We start from the raw sequence: 21,673 nt of genomic DNA, 5'->3' as shown, positions 1-21,673 counted from the left end.
GTGGGCATGGCAATGGGCACTGGGATCACACTTTTGAGCAGTGATGCATCAAGACAACTAAGCCTACTCATGAGTTCTTACCACACCAGTTCCATCTCCTGAAAATTCAACAGAGACACCATCTGGCTAAAGATATACTTTTCATGTTCTTGAAAAAGATCTTAAAATACTTATGTGGGGGGAAAAAAAACCTCCTATCTATTCATGAAAAAGCCCATCAGAGCCAAAAAAACAAAAACAAAAACAAAACACTTCAGGAACCAATCTCTTTATAAAAAACAACATATGTTAAATGTTCTTTGATGCCTGATAGATTAACTCAGAAATCACTATTTAAAATACTGGGAATTCCCTGGCGGCCCAATGGTTAGGACTTCCAGCTTTCACTGCTGAGGGCGCAGGTTCAATCCCTGGACGGGAAACTAAGATCCCACAAGCCATGTGGGGGTGGGGGTGGGGGTGGGGGGGGACACCACAAAATACCTGAGATTAAATTAAGGCAACTCAAGGTGTTCTGTGAAACTCTTTACAGGAGACTAGTCTGTACTGGGTTTCACAATAAGAGTGCTCCAGATATGAAACTGTCTCTTTTCCAACACTATAATTCTACATCTGACTATCTTCCACCTTAATTTAAGTTCAAGTGGAGATATTATAGACAGTATTTATTAGCTCAAACAAATAATAAATTTATTAAATAATAAATAATAGAAGAGACACTGCTTTGGAAAAGACCCCCAGTGTTCTCCTTACTTGTGCAAGTAATAAATCCTTCTCCCGAGAAAAATAAACAAATACTAGGGGTTGTGGGAAAAAAACATGAAAAATTAAATCCAAGAGTAATTCCCAAGTTTCACACTCCTTTTAAAATAAAACACTTGCCAATGATATTAACAAACAGCTCACTCTTTTCCCTCTCTTTGCCAATACTATTAGAGATTTATCAATACACAGCAAAATGTTAACAACTAGGTGATACACAGAAGGAAAACCTAGGGCATGGATACCCCTGATTAACAGCCCTAATACGTAGCAAAACACATTTATTAGTGAAATTGAAAAAGGAAACAGAATTATTCAGCAATTAAAAGGAAGTACTAATACCACAATATGGATGAACCTTGAAAACATGATAAAGAAGCCATTCACAATGACCTCATATTATGATTCCATTTATATGACATATCCAGAACAGGCAAATCTATACAGACATAAATTATTCATTGCATAGAGCTGGGAGCAAGGATGGGATTGAAAATGACAGCTAAAAGGTTCCTTTTTGAGGTGATAACATTTTTCTAAAATTGATTTTGGTAGGTTTGCACAACTCTGAATATACAAAAAAAATTGAAATGTACAATTGAAATGGATGAACTGTATTATACGCAAATTATATATCAATAAAGCTGCTGCCAGAAAAAATGGGGGAGGGGAGGAAACAGCAGCAGGCTCCACAGATAGTAGACAGTAACTGCTTACTAAATATATAACAAAAAATAAAGAAATGGCTCTTTCCCGGCTGGAACCATGGAAGGTGCTGAGGAGAAGAAAAAGAAGGTTCCTGCTGTGCCAGAAACCCTTAAGAAAAAGCGAAAGAATTTTGCAGAGCTTAAGATCAAGCGCCTGAGAAAGAAATTTGCCCAGAAGATGCTTCAAAAGGCAAGGAGAAGCTTATCTATGAAAAAGCTAAGCGCTATCACAAGGAATACTGGCAGATGTAGAGAACTAAAATTCGAATGGCTAGGATGGCAAGAAAAGCTGGCAACTTCTACGTACCCGCGGAACCCAAATTGGCATTTGTCATCAGGATCAGAGGTATCAATGGTATGAGCCCAAAGGTTCGAAAGGTGTTGCAGCTTCTTTGCCTCCGTCAGATTTTCAATGGCACCTTTGTGAAGCTCAACAAGGCTTCAATTAACATGCTGAGAATTGTGGAACCATACATTGCATGGAGATACCCAAACCTGAAGTCAGTAAATGAATTGATCTACAAGCGCGGTTATGGCAAAATCAACAAGAAGCACACTGCCCTGACGGATAACGTGTTGATTGCTCGATCTCTGGGCAAATACGGTATTATCTGCATGGAGGATCTGATTCATGAGATCTATACTGTTGGAAAACGTTTAGAAAAAAACAACTTCCTGTGGCCCTTCAAATTGTCTTCTCCACGAGGTGGAATGAAGAAAAAGACTACCCATTTTGTAGAAGGTGGAGATGCTGGCAACAGGGAAGACCAGATCAACAGAGTTATAAGAAGGATGAACTAAGGTATCTACCATGATTATTTTTGTAATCTGGTCAGTTAATAAATAAACAGTGACTGCTTTCAAATTGAAAAATAAAATAAATTAAAAAAATAAAGAAATGAAGTGAGGGGATTTCCCTGGCAGTCCAGCACTTAACAGACTCTTGAGATTCCACTGCAGGGGGCACAGGTTCCATCCTGGTCAGGGAACTAAGATCCCGCATGCTGCATGGTGCAGTCAAAAAGTAAAATAAAAATTTTTAAAAAATGAAGTGAAAGGATTAAGTGCTTATATAGAAAAAAGAAAAAAGTACAGAATTCTTTCACATATACCTAGTGACAGAAATGCAGAAGCAAAACTGAATCAAGTCTACTGAGTACAGAAATGGATGAAGGAAGTAATAACTGGTCTTAGAATACCTTATACAGATCAACTAAAGAGCTATGCATATTATCTCTGTAGGTCAAGGCTAGCTATCATTCATGGTACAATATACATCAGTTTCCCTTTCTGTCCATAATTCCAACCTCTACTAATTATTTATGTAATTTAAAAGAAGAGAATATGATATTTACATAAACAGTGTGTGGAAGAGTAGAATACATACACATGTATATACTGGAAAAAGCAAAATCTCTCTGAAGGGCGTATGAGAAACTGATGGCTTTGGTTGCCTGTACAGAAGAGAGGAAGGGTGTTTCAAATTTTGAAAGTAGTATCTATCATGTAACCAAAAAAGTTAAGAATTTGAATAAAAAATATCTTTCAGTGAGTCTGAAAGCCCTCCAGCTTGACACAGATCCATTAAGCAACTACTCTATAGCTGCTTGGTTAAAAAAAATGCCTAAAGCCATGCAATGGTACTATATCATCCATTCTTCTATCTCCATCTTCTCACCAGAGTTCCAGAGAGTGAAACTCTATGTAAGTGGAAACACAGAACACTGGATATATTCCTCCTGAACAATAAACACAAGAGACCCAGTTTCCTAGTCTAGCAACTAAGTGATCCCTAAGTCTTCTCTTAAATTCTGAGAACCTATGAGATTAAATGGTATTTCGCCAACCACATTTGTGTATGGTGTGAGGCAGTGTTCTAATTTCATTCTTTTACACATAGCTGTCCAGTTTTCCCAGCACCACTTACTGAAGAGGCTGTCTTTTCTCCGCAGTATATTCTTGCCTCCTTTATCAAAGATAAGGTGACCATATGTGCGTGGGTTTATCTCTGGGCTTTCTATCCTGTTCCTTTGATCTATATTTCTGTTTTTGTGCCAGTACCACACTGTCTTGATTACTGTAGCTTTGTAGTGTAGTCTGAAGTCAGGGAGCCTGATTCCTCCAGCTCTGTTTTTCTTTCTCAAGATTGCTTTGGCTATTCGGGGTCTTTTATGTTTCCGTACAAATTGTAACATTTTTTGTTCTAGTTCTGTGTAAAATGCCACTGGTAGTTTGATAGGGATTGCACTGAATCTGCAGAGTGCTTTGGATAGTACAGTCATTTCACAATGTTGATTCTTCCAATCCAAGAGCCAATCACATTTGTGTCTCCAGGTTTCCCCTGTTCACATATCCCCTCCCCAACTTGAACAGATTTCAAAGAATCTCTTTAAGGAAAAAGTCTGTGTAGCACAAATCTGAAAACATAAATAGGTGTTAGAAAATTATGTGGGGACTTCCCTGGTGGCACAGTGGTTAAGGATCCGCCTGCCAATGCAGGGGGACACAGGTTCAATCTCTGGTCCAGGAAGATCCCACATGCCGCGGAGCAACTAAGCCCATTTGCCACGACTACTGAGCCTGCACTCTAGAGCCCACGAACCACAACTACTGAGCCCACGAGTCACAACTACTGAAGCCCACGTGCCTAGAGCCCATGCTCTGCAACAAGAGAAGCCACCGCAATGAGAAGCCCGCACACCACAACGAAGAGTAGGCCCCTCTCGCCACAACTAGAGAAAGCCTGCGTACAGCAAAGAAGACCCAACGCAGCCAAAAAAATAATTTTGAAAAATAATAAACTGGGGGCTTCCCTGGTGGCGCAGTGGTTGAGAGTCCGCCTGCCGATGCAGGGGACACGGGTTCGTGCCCTGGTCCGGGAAGATCCCACATTGCCACGGAGCAGCTGGGCCCGTGAGCCATGGCCGCTGAGCCTGCGCGTCTGGAGCCTGTGCTCCGCAACGGGAGAGGCCACAACAGTGAGAGGCCCGCGTACCGCAAAATATAATAATAATAATAAACTGGAAAAGTATGTGTTAAAGTCAAAAATGATAACTGTCTTGGTAAACTTCAATCAAATATAAAAGAGATACTTATAGAAAATGTAAAATGATCCTATTTAAAATAAATTATATATCTGTAATATGTTACCTTTGTAAAGAGGAATTAAGAAAATATACATGTACCTACTACTTTCTGCCAAAGAAATAAAGGAAAGATAACCCAGGAAAACAGATAGATAGATACATAGATACATAGATATGAAAATGTACAGAGAAAGGAATGCAGGCTATATGCCTGAGTATAACAATAATTATCTCTTATCATCTCACACCAGTCAGAATGGCCATCATCAAAAAATCTACAAACAATAAATGCTGGAGAGGGTGTGGAGAAAAGGGAACCCTCTTGCACTGCTGGTAGGAATGTACATTGATACAGCCACTATGAAGAATAGTATGGAGGTTCCTTAAAAAACTAAAAAGTAGAACTACCATACGACCCAGCAATCCCACTACTGGGCATATACCCTCAGAAAACCATAATTCAAAAAGAGTCATGTACCAAAACGTTCACTGCAACTCTGTTTACAATACCCAGGACATGGAAGCAACGTAAGTGTCCACTGACAGATGAATGGATAAAGAAGATGTGGCACATATATACAATGGAATATTACTCAGCCATAAAAAGAAACAAAACTGAGTTATTTGTAGTGAGGTGGATGGACCTAGAGACTGTCATACAGAGTGAAGTAAGTCAGAAAGAGAAAAATACCGTATGCTAACACATATATATATGGAATCTAAAAAAAAAAAAAAAAGGAAAAAGAAAAAAAATGGTCAGAAGAACCTAGGGGCAAGACGGGAATAAAGATACAGACCTACTAGAGAATGGACTTGAGGATACGGGGTGGGGGAGAGTAAGCTGGGACAAAGTGGAAGAGTGGCATGGACATATATACACTACCAAACATAAAATAGCTAGTAGTGGGAAGCAGCCGCACAGCACAGGGAGATCAGCTCCGTGCTCTGTGACCACCTAGAGGGGTGGGATAGGGAGGGTGGGAGGGAGGGAGACGCAAGAGGGAAGAGATATGGGGACATATGTATATGTATAACGGATTCACTTTGTTATAAAGCAGAAAGTAACACACCATTGTAAAGCAATTATACTCCAATAAAGATGTTAAAAAAATAATAATAATTATCTCTGAGGAGGGCAATGGGAATGGGGAGAACAGAGAAGGTTGGAGTAGAAAGGTCTGAAAGGGGACTTTCACTTTCTCTTGTACTTTCCTTCTTTATTTGAATTTTTTACAACTAGCATATGGTTACTGAATAACTAAGGACATTTCAGGAAAGGTGAAATGTACCTATAAGCTAATTCCCATTAACTTTATTTTTTTAATAAAACCTGAAAGTAGCAGGAGTGTTATCTTTTTCTAAAAGCATTACTTTTCCTAACAGAAGAAATTACCCAAAATGTGAATCTCTTACACACCACACACATATATGTACCTAAACACAGTCCTGTTAAAATTTAAGAAACTTTCCTGCTCCTCCTGATGTTTCTATTCCTTCTAGAAACCCAGTAACTTGCAAAGTGTTCAATATCAGGACTTCCCTTGTGGTCCAGTGGTGGAGAATCTGCCTTACAATGAATGCAGAGGACGCGGGTTCAATCCCTAGTCAGTGAACTAAGATCCCACACGTCGCCAAGCAACTAATCCCACATGCCACAAGTACTGAGCTCACGCACCTCAACTAGAGCCCACGTGCTGCAAACTACAGAGCCCACGTGCTCTGGAACCCACGCGTCACAACTACAGAGCCTGCGCCCTGGAGCCTGTGCGCCACAACTAGAGAAGCAAAAACCTGCATGCCACAACTAAAGAGAAGCCCACGCAACACAACGAAGATCCCTCATGCCGCGGCTAAGACCCGATGCAGCCAAAAATACATTAAATAAATATATAATAAATAAATAAATCTTTAAAAAAAAATGTTCACTATCTCTCTAATGCAAATTTCCCCTTCTCAAACCCACTGTCATAGTTAAGCATCCCTCACTGCTCTTCTGGACTGCATATATTGTAATACTTCCCCTCCCTGTCTCCCTACCTTTGAAGGGAATCCTTCCAAGTCTGCCCTCAGATCACAGAAGTATATTTTATAATTCTACTCCAAGGATCTTGGGCTACTTGTACAAATGCAATCAAGGGACAGCTGAGCAATTCTCCAAATAATCTGATGATTAGAGGCAACCAAATTAATCTATTTTTTAAATTTCAGACAAATTTTAATAGCTACTAAAGCAGTCTGATAAAAAGATTGAAGCGTATGGAGTAGAAACTATTGACTAAAATAATTATCCTGCTCATTCTGGATCGGTTTGATATCTCCTTCAAAGAGACAGTAATAGATTTGGATCCTGGTGTGTAGCAAAATGTGAATAAATCTGAGAACTGCCACCAGTGAGGAGTTGATATTAAAATTACTTTTCTTTTAAATTAATTAATTAATTTATTTATGGCTGCATCGGGTCTTCGTTGCTGCATGCGGGCTTTCTCTAGTTGTGGCGAGCGGGGGCTACTCTTCGATGCGGTGTGCAGGCTTCTCACTGTGGTAGCTTCTCGGTGCGGAGCACAGGCTCTAGGCGCGTGGGCTTCAGTAGTTGTGGGACGTGGGCTCAGCAGTTGTGGCTCACAGGCTCTCGAGTGCAGGCTCAGTAGTGTGGCACACGGGCTTAATTGCTCCACGGCATGTGGGGTCTTCCCGGAAGGCTCAAACCCGTGTCCCCTGCATTGGCAGGCAGATTCTTAACCACTGCCCCACCAGGGAAGCCCTAAAATTGCTTTTGACAACTCAATACAGGAAAGAGGTAACAACTGAAATGAAAAATTAATATTCCTTTTTTTTTTTTTTTCTTTTAACATCTTTATTGGGGTATAATTGCTTTACAATGGTGTGTTAGTTTCTGCTTTATAACAAAGTGAATCAGTTATACATATACATATGTTCCCATATCTCTTCCCTCTTGCATCTCCCTCCCTCCCACCCTCCCTATTTTTTTTTTTTTTTTTTGGTACGCGGGCCTCTCACTGTTGTGGCCTCTCCCGTTGCTAAGCACAGGCTCCGGACGTGCAGGCTCAGTGGCCATGGCTCACGGGCCCAGCCGCTCGGCGGCACGTGGGATCTTCCAGGACCGGGGCACAAACCCGTATCCCCTGCAGCGGCAGGCGAACTCTCAACCACTGCGCCACCAGGGAAGCCCCCAAAATTAATATTCTTGATAGTAGCCCTTCCCTCAGAGGGAAAGCAGCAAACAAGCAATGCCACCATAAAGGATTTAGCAAAGTGCCTGCTATATTGTAAGCATTCCATAAACCCTGGCTATCATTATTAATATGCCTAACAGGGTTAGACCTCCATCTTACCCACCTATGCATTAATTGTACAGGTATAATACAAGTCAATGTAGAAGACAGAATAAATACAATTTTCTTAAGCTTTAATGATACTTAAACTAAACATTAGAGTGTCCACTGTGTTTAATTTTGTAATACCTTACAAAATTACCTTTTTAATCATCAAAATAGCTGAATTTCTTTACTTTGTAGTCACATGCATTGATTACATAAATTCAAAATCACAAAAGGAAATTCAAAGGCACATAATTCAAAAGCACAAACGGATATACAATAAAGTCTCCCTACCACAAATGTCTCTCAGCATCCGAGGTTACACTCCCCAGAGGCAACCAACGTATAGCAGTTTGGGGGTATCCTTTCAGAAAGCCTGCATCTAGGTAGTTCCCTTGTGGCTTAGTAGTTAGGATTACGGGCTTTCACTACCGTGGCCTGGGTTCAACCCCTGGTTGGGGAACCGAGATCCTGCAAGCCACACGGCATGGCCAAAATAAAAATAAATAAATAATAAAAAGGATTAAATTATATGTTTATGTACCAATTATCTTCAGAAAAGTAAGCCAGAAAAAGTTGATGTTATTCATTAGGTTTTAACTGAATGGAGCACTTCCTTATAATATCAACTGCATAGTTGGGAAATAAAACACTAACTTAACATGTATTCAGTTTAAACTGGTATGTATTTTTAAATTCCTGAAAAAAATAAACAACTTTGTACATTAAAAAATAAAGAATTTTTCCATTTTAAATAATAATGCAGGGAATTCCCTGGTGGTCCAGTTAGGACTCTACGCTTTTCACTGCCGAGGGCGCAGGTTTGATCCCTGGTCCTGAAACTAAGATCCCGCAACCTGCGTGGCACGGCCAAAAATTTAAAAAAAATTTTTTAGGGATTCCCTGGTGGTGCAGTGTTTTAAGAATCTGCCTGCCAATGCAGGAGACACAGGTTCAAGCCCTGGTCCGGGAAGATCCCACATGTCACGGAGCAACTAATCCCATGTGCCACGACTACTGAACCTGCACTCTAGACCCGTGGGCCACAACTACTGAGCCCACGGGCCACAACTACTGAAGCCCACGTGCCTAGAGCCTGTGCTCCACAACAAGAGAAGCCACCGCAATGAGAAACCCGCACACCACAACAAAGAGTAGCCCCCACTTGCCACAACTAGAGAAAGCCCACTCACCACAACTAGAGAAAGCCCGCGTGCAGCAACAAAGACCCAATGCAGCCAAAAATAAGATTAATTAATTAATTTTAAAAATAAAATAAAATGACCTTAGCAATTTTCTAAAAAAGAAAATTGCTACCTTTTAAGATTACATTTTAAGGCAAACATTATTGACACTCTCAATATACGAAGACTTCAAGAAGGATTGTATTCCTTAAAAATATTTTCCTTTACTAAAATCAGATCCCAACCTCAGCATACAACTAACTAGATGTAGTCAGTCCAAAACTTCTCTTAAGTTATTAAATAGTTCATTTTCAAAATGGATAATACATCGGTGGCTTTAGGTCTCCACACCCACTCAGGAATGACGAAAGAATACCTATAATTTTGTAACTACACAGTTCTCATCTATAGAAACCATTGCTTATAAATGAATTTAAAATAGTGATTAGCTCAAAACAATTATTATGGAATTTATAAGATAGGATTTTCCTGTTCTAAGTGCTTGCATTTTATTTTGTAAAATAATACACAATTTGGGAAATAATGTTAAAGGCGAACTGGGTAACTAAAATAACATTTGTGAGTCACTGAGATTACTGTCAACAGAAAAAAGTTCAGACTTCTAAGAGGGAAAAGTGACCCACCTGCCCCAATTTGAGCCCACTCACAGCTTGTCTATGGGAAGAGGCATACTCAGTAAGAGCTCAACTCTTCAGCTGTAAAGAAAATAATCACAAATCCCCCATTTGCAGATTGGACGTGCTGTCATAATGGCTTATAATGGCATCACAACCAGAAACTTGCCTGAAACAAGTTAACTGGGCTCCAGAGTTAGAAAGAAAACCTCCATTGTGTCCTATGCATCTCCTTCTATGTGTCTGAGTACTACTAATGGTAGATGTAATGTTAATGCTCACATTCCTTTCTCCTGTGAATATGAAAAAAAAGGCCAAATAGTATTAATGCTTCTCAATTCACTATTTTTTTAAGTTAAGGGATTAACAACTGTAGTCTATTGGTTCATTTATTCAAAGTAAATTTATGAAAAAAAAGTAAATTTATGTCTAACTTCCTCTATTCCCAATAATTTAGGATCAAGCTTAGCAACATGTTTTAATATACCACCCAAACAAATTTCCTAAGCAGAAGAGGAAAAAAAAACCGTGTTTTCTTATTTTAAAACTCTGTAGGGCTTCCCTGGTGGCGCAGTGGTTGAGAGTCCGCCTGCTGATGCAGGGGACACGGGTTCGTGCCCCGGTCCGGGAAGATCCCACATGCCGCGGAGCGGCTGGGCCCGTGAGCCATGGCCGCTGAGCCTGCGCGTCCGGAGCCTGTGCTCCGCAACAGGAGAGGCCACAACAGTGAGAGGCCCGCGTACCGCAAAAAAAAAAAAAAAAAAAAAAAATCTGTAGAGATGATCTACACAAGCGGACTAGGACCTCTAACTATACAAAGTCATACATTAAGTATTTTTGTTACTTACACATATATGACAAACCACAAAACCACAGTCCAATTGTAAAGCCAAGGGAAAAGAAAAAGCTCATCTTACATTCAAAACAAAGGTATGGGACTTCCCTGGTGGTCCAGTGGGTAAGACTCCGCAATCCCAATGCAGCGGGCCGGGGTTTGATCCCTGGTCAGGGAACTAGATCCCGCATGCCTGCCACAACTAAGAGTTCACATGACACAACTAAGAAGCCCACATGCCCCAACTAAAGATCCCGCATGCTGCAACTAAGACCCGGTGCAACCAAAATAAATAAATAAATTTTTTTTTAAGGTACACTATATCACATAACTAATTCATTGTTTAACTCTTAACTCTAATCCATAAAACAGGACTATACACATAAAAACTTGTTTAAGAGTAGTGAGTGAAAGTTAATGCTTAAATGATTAGAAAATTGCTTCCTGTTTTCAAATACCCAGGTACTGTAAAATGAAGGTGGTGATTATTACACTAAAAAGCAACACTTTAAACTTATATAATCTCAGGCTTCCCTGGTGGCACAGTGGTTAAGAATCTGCCTGCCAATGCAGGAGACACAGGTTTGAGCCCTGGTCTGGGAAGATCTCACATGCCGCGGAGCAACTAAGCCCATGCGCCACAACTACTGAGCCTGCACTCTAGAGCCCACGAGCCACAACTACGGAAGCCCACACGCCTAGAGCCCATGGTCCGCAACAAGAGAAGCCACCACAATGAGAAGCCCACGCGCCACAATGAAAAGTAGCCCCTGCTCACCACAACTAGAGAAAGCCCGCGCACAGCAACGAAGACCCAACACAGCCAAAAATAATTAATTAAAAAAATAAGAAAGGAAAGAGCCCTCTTCAAAAAAAAAGAAAAAAAAAAAATATATATATAGTCTCTTTCAACCTTCCTCTGAAGGACCTAACAAATAAAAAAACTATTGAGGCAATCAGCTATAAGCATAAATTCTACCCCAGTGTTCACAGCAACATTATTTACAATAGCCAAGATATGGAAGCAACCTAAGTGTCCATAAACAAATGAGTGGATACAGAAGAATGGTGTATATATATATATACAATGGATTACTACACCGTTATAAATAAAAAGAACAAAATTTTGCCATTTGTAACAACATGGATGGATATCGAGGATATTATGTTAAGTGAAATAAGTCAGAAAGAGAAAGACATACTGTATGATAACACTTATATGTGGAATATAAAAATTAAAACAAACTAGTGAATATAAGAAAAAAGACTTACAGATATAGAGAACAAACTAGTGGTTACTAGTATGGAGAGGGAAGGGGGGAGGAGCAAGATGGGGTAGGGCAGCGGCCCCCAAACCTTTTGGCACCAGGGACCAGTTTCGTGGAAGACAATTTTTCCACGGCCAGGGCAGGGACGGGGGTGGGGGGCAGGAGGGGGTTCAGGTCATAATGCAAAAGATGCTTTAGGTAGTAATGCAAGCCATGGGGAGCGGCAGATGAAGCTTTGCTCGCTCACCTGCCACTCATCTCCTGCGGTGCAGCCCAGTTCCTAACAGGCCTTGGACCACTACCGGTCTGTGGCCTGGGGGTTGGGGACTCCTGGGGTAGGGTATTAAGAGGTACAAACTACTATGTATAAAATAAATAAGCTACAAGAGAACATTGTACAAGACAGGGAATATTTTATAATAACTATAAATGGAGTATAACCTTTAAAAATTGTGAATCACTACGTTGTACACCTGAAACATATAATATTGTAAATAACCTATTCCTCAAAAAAAATAAATTTAAAAATAAATAAATAAGCAAAAGCATAAATTCTAGAGTCATACAGACCGGAGTTCAAAACCTGACTCTCCTACTTAAAAGCTGTGTGCCACCTGGCATGTTAACTTCCCAAAGCTTCAGTTTACTCATCTCTTTTTTTTTTTAATAAATTTATTTATTTATGGCTGCATTGGGTCTTTGTTACTGTGTGCAGGTTTTCTCTAGTTGCGGCGAGCGGGGGCTACTTTTTGTTGCGCTGTGTGGGCTTCTCATTGCAGTGGCCTCTCTTGTGGAGCACGGGCTCTAGGCACAGGCTTCAGTAGTTGTGGCACGTGGGCCCAGCAGCCGTGGTTCGCGAGCTCAGTAGTTGCGGCACACGGGTTTACCTGCTACGTGGCATGTGGGATCTTCCCGGACCAGGGCTCGAACCCGGAACCCCTGCGTTGGCAGGCGGACTCTCAACCACTGTGCCACCAGGGGAGCCCTCCTCATCTCTTAAATGAGGATATCATTAGTACCTTCATTACAAGTTTGTTATGAAGATAAAATGAATAATGCACAAAGAGGAGTTAGCATAATCTGACACACAGGTGAGCATTCAATAATGTTAACTTTGGTTATAGTTTAATCCTATATAGTAAATCACACAGAGGAGTTTTTCTAATAGGCTATATTGACAGTCACAGCTTTAAATGACAAAAGAACATATTGATAAAAGGAAGCAGGTAACAATAGAATACATAGAATTAAAGAAGTCACTGATTAAAAAATAATTGCCTGGCTCTCAAGGAGAAGATAGTGAATTCTTCATAAGTTAAAGGTAAAACAATTGTTACTGGTTGGTACAGCAATATATAGTTCTCTATAACACACACACACACACACACACACACACACACACACACACAGAGTAGACATTCCTTGTAGGTAGAATGAGAATCTAAAACCCAGAAGCCTCTCAGTTAGGGAAAATTTTAATAATTTAATAATGGAATGTTGAGTAAAGTACATCAAGAGTTAAGAACTAATGATTTCCAATGAAAATGTGAAATTTCCACAGCCACCAAAAGAACAAAAATAAAATAATTATAATTGATCATAACATTGTCCAAAATCAACAACCATCTTCTATGGATGTTTCCTTAGGCTCACAGTGCAAAAAACAAGTGTGTTAAGAGAATTCCAGTTGGTTTTCCCCAGGACATGCCTCTAATAATTAACTACAATGAATCTCATTGGAGGAATGATGTCCATGTAGCTGATAAACATGGAACCTAACTTTTGAAAATATACAACTGCAGAAATAAGTTTTAAATAAATTTGTGTTCAGATAACATAAGGGCAGCAATTTGTATTGATTTATAAAGTCAGAGGAAAACACTGATTTTAATAGTATGATATCTAAATACAAGATCTACACTAAATCAGTAGTTCAAGAATAAGCAATTTTAAATGACCATATTTCAACTATTTAATAGAAATTAGTTACTGTGTAACTACATGTAAGTAACATGTCAGAGGTAGTAAATAGCGGCCTGGCTACAAGAAATGAGCACCTCTATTTCAAATAGGTCTTCATTTTAACTCCAATGAAAATGTTTAACAGGTTAAGTGATTAAATAAACATTAAAGAGAACTTCAAATTGCAGTAAATTTATAATTCTGACAATCTGCAATACTCATTTAAATCACAAAAGCTCAATCATTTAAGCTAGCAAAGTACAAATGTCTCAAAATGGAGTTTGGCCTCTTGTTGACAGTCACCTCAAATTTCTTCCAGTGGCTCAGCAGGTAAGGAATTCATGGAATTCAGGGCTTCAAGGTCTAGTAAGCATTACTAAACCTTACTGGTTAAACCATCCAGTCAACACCAAGTTATGTGGGGCAATGCCTGTAGATTATCTAACTCCTTTGTCCCTTCCCACATATTCTCTACCTCATAACTACCATTACTTCTAAACGGTACAAAGAGGTAAACATGAAATTGGTAAATATTATAAATTAGTTATTAGAAATGCAAAGAAAAACTATGGTCAGGAATGTGGTTAAACTGCAGTTTAAATAAAGCTTCTGGATTACCCATGGATTTCTTTTAATCCACATAATCCTCCTCCTGAAGGCATGGATAATCAGGTTCGCATTTCCATTGAAGGCAAATGAGCATTTGCCCGGTGGTCTCCCAAGTAGCCAGAGCAGCAGGAGACAAGCTACAGGGTCAGGGATGCAGCAGTCCCTCCAGGGTTTGCAGTAGGGGATTGTGAGCTGCTGACCTGTGCTCTAACAATACCACAACACAGGGGACTGCCAGATTAACTTTCTTTATTTTGGCGGTAAATTCCCCCTATTAAAGGCTCAACCGATAATAACCTCAGGTGACCTACTTTAAATAATCAAGAAAATAAGGAAATATACATTCTTGGTGAAGAAGCGGGGGAAAGATAGATCATGGAGCCAGGACTCAGGGGAAGGATGTGTAAATTTTTTGAGGAAATGAGGGAATTTCTAAATTATTGACTGCTTTAGGCTGGAAAAAAGTTAAACGAATAATGGAAAGCTACCTTTGCAATACACCATAGCTATAAAGATAGCACATCTTTCCCTCAAACCCTAGGAGAGTTGAATACCTGAAACAACTAAGTGCTGGAATAAAATAGATAGTCTAGCAGAGGTGACAATGCTAGAGAGAGAGAAGAGAGAAAAGCTGAGACTTCATAACATAATCCTTGGCAAAATTAATCTCCAGTTTACCCTAGCTCACCCTGCGATTGCAGTAAATGGGATTCTGGGTTTATCAAAGACACATGAGAAGATATGTTATGCCATCCTTTATGATTTTATCACAGACTTCGCCTCCAAATTTCTTTGTTAGATGCTCCCTATTGTAACTTGACATCATGGGATTTGCCTCACTTGACAGGTTCCAGAAGTTATACAATAATTTTTTTTTAATTTAAAGCCTCCATCTACAAAGTTTATTGCTTTATTGCATGTAAACCCGTTATGTTGAAGACTGGAATTCTTTCATTTATATTTCTAAAAGAAAACCAACAATTAGGTTGATCAATTATCCACTTATTCCAAGTTCTAACATATTCTATGCATGAGAGACTTTCCCTTTAAAAAAACAAATAAATCCAGGGAATTCGCTGGCGGTCCAGTGGTTAGGACTCTGCGCTTTCACTGCCAAGGGCCTGGGTTCAACCCTTGGTCAGGCAACTAAGACCCTACAAGCCGCGTGGTGGCCAAAAAATAAAAAAATAATTCCAAGTGTTAAAAATGAAGGGGAGGCTGACCGCAAACGGGTAACATGAGGGAATTCTTTGGGGTGTTGGAATTATTCTGTACATTGTTAATGGTGGTGATAGTTACAAGAATCTAGGCATGTGTTAAAACTCATAGGACTGTACATGAAAAAGTTTTTGTAAAATTTTAATATTCAAGGTCACTCTCCTTTTAGAAATGCCTTTTTTATTAAAAAAAAAAAAAAACTATCAACTCAGAAAAAGAAAGGTCTAAATTAGAGATACGCAATCTGCATTATCAGAGCAACTGGTAGGTAACACACTATACACACCCAACCATACATCTAATACCTTTCATTTTTCCTCTCTCAACTGGAAGCTTGTGACTCAGGATTATTTAACCTGGAGATGATAACATAAAGGTTACCATGGAATATATGAGAGAACAACTTAAAAAGGAAGTACACCAGTTTAGAATCACTCCAAAGGGTAAAGCTGGACCCAGTGGCTGGAAAATACAGGAAGCCAGACTTTGATTATGAGAAAGCAGAAAGGCCTCTTCAAGAAAGGATAGTATCCTTTCACACAAGGTGTCCCAGCAGACATCAAACTACCAAAAGCACACAGGCACTCCTTAGAAAAATAGCCCATACAAATCAGGCAGCGGAGAGAAGGCAGAGGGAAAAAAAAAGTGTCAAAATTTGGAGAGGGAGATGAGAAGGTAAAAGGAGTGAGAAGCAAAGTTGCCCCACACAAGCCTGAAAATCTATAATATTCTCCTTTATCTTCCTTTTCTTCTTCTCTTCTACTAAATTTCCAGTATTGTTCTTCTAGCCTAGGATTTCCTTCTCCAACGTATCTTTTTCCTATTATCTACTCTGACAATGGAATTCTACACCTTGATTTTTCCATACCCTTCTTTCTTCACAAACCTACTAGATAGTCTTTGGGGCTTCAGTCTCAGGCAGGGGGAAAATCCTAAATTATTTGCCTCTTTCTACAACATGACAAGGCTTGAAAGTGAGCAGTTAGCAGAAAAGCCAAATGATAGGCACTTATCTCTCCAAGATATGGTTAAGATATGATAACTGAATCAAATGGTTCAGAGGATATTTACATAAATGCACACAAGGGGGGGGGCTCAGATTTTTAAAAAATAATGTAATTGAAATAAATAAACACACCTGTTCTCTGTAAAAATTGCAACTGCTACCCTATAGGATTTGGTATGCAATACTGGATTAAACTACCACATTCTATAGAACCAGTCCCCTCCAGTCAAGACCAAAATTCAACGCTTCTAAAGAACAAAACAAGGCTGGAAAACTTGTATGGCTTCTTATTCACAAAAATACTAATGATCCAGTATACAATGAACAAAATCCACATTTGTTTTTGTTATTAACGGCTTGACGTCTAAATGCTTAGCCTTTTCAGGAGGTACAGTACCTTAATGAAGACTGAGAAAGTAAGGAATAGAATAACTAATAGAATAGAATTAACAGAATAACTAATAGAATAACTCTAGGCCCTGTGATCACTTCCTCATTTGCACAAATCTGGGACCAAAAAAGGGTCAAGTGTGTTCAGTACATGTTATACTTGGAATCGGAAGATTTTATAATGTATTTCATTCACACATTCATTCATTCAACATTAGTTAAATTTTCCAGACACTGTTCTGGTTACTGAGAATACCCCAGGGAAGACCAAGTCCCTTCCATCAGAGAGTTTATAATATGTTGGAGGGAAAAGACCATAAACAAACAAGAAAATAAGGAAGACAATTAGCTGATAATGCAGGTAGAGTTTGGACTTACTTTTTAGTGCAATAAGAAGCCCCTGGAGCAGGAGAGTAAGTAAAGATCACTCTGACTGCTGTCTGAAAATGGACTGTAGGAGAGCAAGGCCAGAGGCAAGGAGACTAGTTAGGAAGCTACTACCTAGGAAAAACTGGGGTGGTGACAATAAAAAATAAAGTGAAGTAGGGACTTCCCTGGTGGTCCAGTGGTTAAGAATCCATCTTGCAATGCAGGGGACGCTGGTTCAATCCGTGGTCAGGGGAACTAAGATCCCACATGCCACGGGGCAGCTAAGCCCACACTCTGCAGCTACTGAGCCCATGTGCCACAACTAAGACCCGATACAGCCAAAAAGTAAATAAATATTTTTTAAAAATAAAAAATAAAGTGAAGTAAATATATTCGGGATACATTTTGGAGGCAAAATCAACAGGGTTTGCTGAAGGACTGGTTGTGTGGGGAAGTGGGGGAGGAGTGAGGCAAAGCGTTGAATTAAGGATGACCACCAGACTTTTCACTTAAGTAGGTGGAACAGGGGGGTAGAGGGGTGCGCTTATGAAATGCAGACTGCTGGGGAAGGAACAGGTTGAAGAATGGAAATCAAGAGCTCCACTTTGAACACGTCAAGTTTAAGATAGACAAATGAAGTGAAGATATGTAGGCAGGTAGAAGAAATGTGAAGTTCAGAACTGGAGACAAAAATCTGAGAGTCAACAGCACGGTGACAGTATTTAAACCACAGGACTTGATGAGATCACTCAGAGAGAATACAGGTAGAAAAAAGTAGAGGGATGGGCTTGGACACCCTTAGGCATTAGGATGTTCTGAATTCACAAAGAGAAGGAAAAGTCAACAAAAGAGATAGAGAAACAGAGTGAAGAGAAGGAAAACCATAAAAGTGGAGTATCCTGGAAGGTTCCTTTATATAATATGATACTCTAATCCACCACCACCCTCCCATCCTGCTGGCCACACACTCTCAAATTCTATAAACAAACAAAAAAAAAAACTGAGGCCCAGAAAGACTGGGTGACATCCCCAAAGTCTCAGCTACCTGGGACCCAGGACCAGGCCTAAGAGCCAAGGTGTGACTTCTGACCCCTAGCCTTTTCACAGTGGCTAGCAGCGCTTCTATTGTTGGGTTTACCAGTGAGACAACAGCGAAGGTTATAATCTAGTAAGAACACAATGAGACTACAAGAAAGAAGATAATTTAGATTACAAGGTTAATTTTTAATTTTTTTCTATGTATTTTGTTTACATTCACAAAGCAAGTTGGATCAAAAGCCTTTATGGATGAGTCTCTAAGAAAAGCAAGAAAAACAGACAAGAGGTGAAAAAAGACAATAAATCAAAACCCAACTCGATTTTCTCCACTTCTAAAAAACACTGTGGGTTTTCCCCAGTGGCGCAGTGGTTAAGAATCCGCCTGCCAATGCAGGCAACATGGGTTCGAGCCCTGGTCCGGGAAGATCCCACATGCTGCGGAGCAACTAAGCCCGTGGGCCACAACTACTGAGCCTGCACTCCAGAGCCCGAGAGCCACAACTACTGAGCCCGCCAGCCACAACTGCTGAAGCCCACGCGCCTAGAGCCCGTGCTCCACAACAAGAGAAGCCACCACAATGAGAAGCCCGCACACCGCAACGAAGAGTAGCCCCCGCACGCCTCAACTAGAGAAAGCCCGCACACAGCAACGAAGACCCAACGCAGCCAAAAATAAAATTAAATTAAAAAAAAAAAACAAAAAACACTCTGAAGGTAGAAGACTCTCATTAGGATGTGAATCAGGGGTTGTACAAAAAAGTTTTTTGATTTCAGTCATTTTTGCTTTAGTGAATACAATCCCAGTTTTAAAGCTTAAGATTTTTACTTTGTTCCACACTTGCCTCTGGAACTAGGTTAAGATCTTTATCTGACCACCCTTTCCTATGCTACTTTATCATGACTTAAGCAGTTCTGCTTTTACCATAAAAATCTTACAGTGTAACCTAAAAATCCCCAAATGATTAATGAACTGCTGAGAATTCTGACTCGTTGGAGATGATTTTATTAGGAATCATATTTCCAAACACCCATTCAGTGCTTCAAAATAAGTACTCATCTAATTTAACTATGATGACTTCACCAGAAATAACACTGCCCACGATGATGTTTACAAAAGCACTCGTCACTCCCTTCGTATGTAGCAATGCAAAAAAAGGAGTCTGTTTCCGTATTCTTCTCTGTTTATACTCTGTAACAAGTGACAGTTTAAGTGTCACTTAAGATTATTTAAACAGCAAAGCACTTCAAGTTTGATATGTCCCACCACCTTGCATCTGAAGCGAATCCTAAACCTCAATGTTTTATTTAAACAGCAATTCCCACTCGGTACCTGAGACAGGTATTCCAAGGCAGCCTTAGAGAAAAAAAAAAGAGACTCCAACATTCTAGGATGAGGCTATAGGATTCGTATTTTGGCCACTGTTAAGATAACAGGCTCCTGTATTAAACAACTCCAGTGGAGGTTACTGCAACATCAAAGCGCTTCGGAAATACATGCCCCCGAAAAGTACACCCGCAGCCAAGAATCGGCAATAGCTAACAAGGGAAGATGCTGCAGCAGAGTTACTCTTAACAGCCTACCACTGACCAAGCACTCGTTTTTCGGTCATGTACATCATCCTGTCCTAGCTACACAACAACCCTGTGAAGTACGTATAATTATTCCCACTAACAAATCCGGATACTCTGGCCCAAGGCCCCAGGGTTGCTCAGTGGCGGCGCCGGGATTTGAAAACACGACCCTATCCCAACAGTCCAGGATCCCCGCCCCTAAAATACACCCTGCGCAAAAAGGTATCTGAGGATCAGGAGCTCGCGGGTGTCCGCAAAGACACAAGGGGCGAGGACGCCGCCTCTCCCCAGACGCCCCTCAGGAACGCAACCCAAAGGGCCGCGTCCCTGCCGCCCGGAGGCCGGGGAGAGCCGCTCACCTTGGAGAGCCCCGGGAGGGCCGCAGGCTAGCGAGGCACCCCGCGGGCCGGCGTCCTCCGCGTCGGCAGGAAGCGCGCAGCGGCCACTCAGTCGCCGGCGCCGCAGGCTGTGGCGGGCAAGAGCGCGCCGCCGGCCCGCGCGGGCGCACCTCAGAGGCCCGCCGCGACCGCGCCGCCCCTCAGCCGCGCCGCATCCGGGTCCCGCTCCACTGCACTCACCTGCCCGGCGCTCCGCCGCCGCCGCCGCCGCCGCCGCCGCCGCTGCTGCCGGCTCTCGGCTCCAGGGGCGCAGTTAGCAGCCCAGGCCACCGCGACCGTCCAGCTGCGGCGCTCCCATGCCCGTCTCTCTCAGTCGCCACCCGCCTGCCCCGCGCGGCGCTACACCAGCCCGTCGCCCACGGCCATGGCCAGCTCCGCCGCCGCCGCCGCCGCCGCCGCACCGACCGACGGAGCACGCGCGCGCGCGCGCGCCCTCCCGCCTCAAGGGCCCGCCTCCCAGCAGCCCTCGCTCCGCCCCGCGAGCCGCTCCGGCCAATACCAGGTCTGCGGGCTGGGCGGGGCAGAGTTGGTCGCGGCTGGGAGGGGAACCGCCGCCTAGTCCTCTCCGGTTGGTGCCTGCTGGGGGGCTGAACCGCCGCCTAGATTTCTCCGGCTGCCCGACCAGCAGCGGTGCTGCTGTGCGGCAGCTCCTCTTTGAGGCTCCCGGAGGACTCGGAATCGGGAATCCCCAGCAAGCCGCTTTCAGGAGAGACCCACCACCTGCCCCGGCCTTCGTAGCCGCCTCCGAGAGATTTCTCTGTTCCTGGTTTCCTTGCCGGCCTTCTCTTCACAGCCACTCTCCCCAGTTCTGCGACTCTGAACTGATATCTCGGTTCCTGGGCCCTACACTTTGCTTTTCCCTCTCCCCCTGTGTCACTCCTCTTCTGGGGGTGGGGCCGCTAGGTCGGCTGACCCACAGCTGGCCCTTCAATGCCTGCACTGGTTATAAAGCAAAAGTCTAGCATTCCAAGCCCAAGATTCTTTTTCTGTGTGTTCATTTTTGCGATAATTAACATTTATCTGCAGAGGCTTACAGTTTACCCAGCCCTGTTCGCATACCTTATCTCCTGTTATCTTTTGACCTCAACCGGGAAATCTCATGGTCCTCTTTCTTAATGGCACACTTCAATTTCACTTACTGAAAACCAAAAATTTAACTTATTGTAAAGATACTATATTGTAAGGTTATTGTAACTTATTGCTACTGTAATAGCTCAGGCAAATAGTTGAGTAGTCTGGGATGGAATCTCAAGTAAACCTAATATAAAGCAAAGGTGGCAAACAAGCCTGTGATAA

At 41.6% G+C, this 21,673-nt stretch overlaps 1 protein-coding gene and 1 pseudogene across 6 annotated transcripts in view; one reads left to right on the top strand and one right to left on the bottom strand.

The window, feature by feature from the left end:
- Positions 1-20,782, bottom strand: part of PIK3CB (phosphatidylinositol-4,5-bisphosphate 3-kinase catalytic subunit beta) — a 191,104-nt gene extending 170,322 nt beyond the window's left edge. For 2 of the 6 annotated variants that reach the window (XM_019934248.3, XM_073803774.1), the window contains exon 1: positions 20,558-20,778. The gene's annotated coding sequence lies outside the window, so the exon portion shown is untranslated. Of the gene's footprint in view, positions 1-20,338; positions 20,417-20,557 lie in introns of those variants that run through there. The other 4 variants (XM_073803775.1, XM_019934250.3, XM_019934251.3 and 1 more) reach the window with 4 other exon arrangements.
- LOC117312125 (large ribosomal subunit protein uL30 pseudogene) lies at positions 1,514-2,309 on the top strand (annotated as a pseudogene).
- Positions 20,783-21,673: the final 891 nt, after the last annotated feature.

This window comes from Tursiops truncatus, chromosome 4 (assembly GCF_011762595.2).
Source record: "Tursiops truncatus isolate mTurTru1 chromosome 4, mTurTru1.mat.Y, whole genome shotgun sequence".
NCBI classification, from domain to species: Eukaryota; Metazoa; Chordata; class Mammalia; order Artiodactyla; family Delphinidae; genus Tursiops; species Tursiops truncatus.
Note: the sequence above shows the minus strand (reverse complement) of the source record. Positions and strands in the feature narration are given on the sequence as shown.